Source organism: Athene noctua, unplaced genomic scaffold (assembly GCF_965140245.1).
Source record: "Athene noctua unplaced genomic scaffold, bAthNoc1.hap1.1 HAP1_HAP1_scaffold_122, whole genome shotgun sequence".
NCBI classification, from domain to species: Eukaryota; Metazoa; Chordata; class Aves; order Strigiformes; family Strigidae; genus Athene; species Athene noctua.
The window spans coordinates 50,001-52,500 of record NW_027437600.1 but is presented as its reverse complement, the minus strand read 5'-3'; the positions used below and the strand labels follow the sequence as shown (position 1 = coordinate 52,500).

Sequence of the window (2,500 nt, the reverse complement as noted above, 5' to 3'; positions counted from 1 at the left end):
CCGTGGCGGGCTTGCTGCGGAGCAAGCCCGCCGGGGGGCCGGCCGGCCGCGTGCAGGGCCGAGGCCTCTGGGCGTTCCGGGCTCGGGTGCGTGGCGCCGGCCCTCGGGCCGGCGGGCGAGTTCTCGCGCCGGGCCGTGTCCCGCGCGCCAGCGGGCGGCCCGAGCCACGGCTCTCCTCCCGGGCGCAGCGCCGGGATACTGAGGGAAACCTCGGGCCCCGGGCCAGGAGGACGTGGTGGTGGTGGCGGATGTCGGGCGCGCCCCCGCGGGCGGACGCTCCCCCGATGGCGGCAGCGGGGGAGGCACCCCCGCGGGGCCCTTGAGGATGTTTCCCTCACCCCAGGGCCAGGTACCTAGCGTCCGCGCCTCCGCGGCCCTCCCTCGGCTGAGCCCGGGGGTCGAAGGCCGCGGAGCCGGGCGGAGGTTTAAAGACTCGGGCGGCTCGGTGCGACCCGCAGGGGCGGGCCCCGGCCGTGTGCGGCGGTTGAGCCTCCAGGGGCGAGAGTCGCTCTCGTGCAGGCCCTGGCCATGGCGGCCGCCGCCCACGCCGTGGGCTTTTTGTCCCCTCGGGCGGCCGCGCCGGGGAGGGGTGTCCCCCCTGCCCCCCCTTCTCCGCGGACCGGTCTCGGCGGCGAGACCGGCGGCGTTCGGTCGGCCGCAGCCGGCCTGCCTCGCCCTCGAAACGCGAAGGGGAACCTCCCCCCCCCGGCGGGGAGCGCGGGCTCTCTCGCCGTCGGGGGCGATGGCGATTCCCCCACGGTCGGGGGTCTCGCCGGGCGGGGCGGCCTGCTCGGGCCGCCGCGTCTCCGTGGACGCGCAGCGGCGCGCTTGCGGCTTCGTGCTCCTTGCTTGCCACCCCCACCCCTTCCCGCCCCGGCTGAGGGGAGGGGCGGCGCAGCCCCCGGGCCCGAGCGGCGGCGGTGGCGCCGCCGCTCGTCGTGCCGGCCGGCGGTCGCTCGGTGGCCGGCCGCGTGGCCTGTCCCGTCCCGGGTCCTGCCCGTCGCTTCGCAGTCGCCTTTCCCGGTCTCGGTCAGGCGAGGCGGGTGGGCGGCCGAGGGGCGTTCCCCGTCCCGTTCTCCGCGCGGAAGCGGGGAGAGGGGGCGTCGCCTCCGGCTCAGCGGCGTCCGCCTTCTGCCTGGCGCGTGCCTGCGGAAGGGGCCGAGAGGAGAAGCGGCGGCGGCGGCTCCGGGAGGGCAGCCGCGGCGGTGCGGTGGCCGGGCGGCGGTCGGGCGGAGCGCCGGGCGGCGGCGTCGCGTCGCCGTCTCGGGTTCCGGCGGTTGGCCGTCCGTCCCTGTCTCCGGTGTGTTGCGGCGGCGGCGCCGTGCGGGCGTTCCCGGCGTCGGGGCGAGAGCCGGGGTTTCGGGGCCACGGGGGCAAGGAGCCGGCTGTCGCAGCGCGCGGGCGCTGGGCGGCGCGGAGGCGCGCGCGGCGCGAGCGGGGCGCCCCCGCTGGTCGCCCGCGCGGCGGTCAGCGTCTGTGGTTTCCCCCCTCCGCGCGAGCGAGAGGCGGGTGCAGGTCCGGGCGCGCGGTCGGACGCGCCGCCGGCCCTCCGTGCGGAGGCCGGGCCGAGCCCGGGCGCCTGGGCCGCCTCCGAAGCGAGCAAGGTGCTTGTTGTTTCCCCAGGTCGGTCGGGAGCGCGGGCTCCCCGGGCCCTTGCCGTTCGGAGCTTGTTTCACCCTTCCCTTCCTTCCCTCCGTTGTGATGTCGGTACGGTCATCTGAGGCGAGGCGCGACCGTCGCCCGCCGGTCGTCGCGCGCCCCCTCCGCGCGTGCGGAGGGGGGCGGTCGGTCGGTCGGTGGGGCGGCGGTCCGTCGTCCGAGAAGGGGGCCGCTTTTGCGGAGCGGTCCCGGCCCCTCCGCGCGCGCGGGGCGGTGCCGAAAGGCAGACAACTCTTAGCGGTGGATCACTCGGCTCGTGCGTCGATGAAGAACGCAGCTAGCTGCGAGAATTAATGTGAATTGCAGGACACATTGATCATCGACACTTCGAACGCACTTGCGGCCCCGGGTTCCTCCCGGGGCTACGCCTGTCTGAGCGTCGCTTGACGATCAATCGCCGGCCGGTGCGCCGTCCCTCCCCGCCTCGCCTCGGCGGGCGGGCGGGCGGCGTCCGCGGCGGCGCGGCTGGGGTGCCTCGCAGGCCCGTCGGTGTCGGCCGAGGGCCTTCGTCCCCCTAAGTGGAGACTCGGGGAGCGCTCCGAAGCTCCCCGCTCCCGGAACGCCCGCTTGGCGGAGCCTCGTCCCGCCGGGGCCGGGCGGCCCGTTGGTTCGGTCCGGCCGGGTCGGGCGCGGCGGTGGGGAAGGGCCGAGGTGTCGGGGGGGGAGAGGCGCGGGCCTCTTCCCCGGCCTCCTCCCGCGCGGGCGGCTGTCTGCGGGTGGGTACCGCGGCGGTACCGTGCCGTGCTGCCGCTCGCGTGCGGGGCGTGCGCCGTGGGAACGGGGGTCCTCCCCGTCGCCACTGGCCCCCCGCCTTCTTCTCCCTTCCCCGTCGTAGCCGCCG

The 2,500-nt window shown here is 77.8% G+C and overlaps 1 non-coding gene across 1 annotated transcript; it reads left to right on the top strand.

The window, feature by feature from the left end:
* Window positions 1–1,888: 1,888 nt before the first annotated feature.
* On the top strand, window positions 1,889–2,041 carry LOC141955066 (5.8S ribosomal RNA). The gene has a single exon (XR_012632339.1). It is a non-coding gene; the product is annotated as a 5.8S ribosomal RNA (ribosomal RNA).
* Window positions 2,042–2,500: the final 459 nt, after the last annotated feature.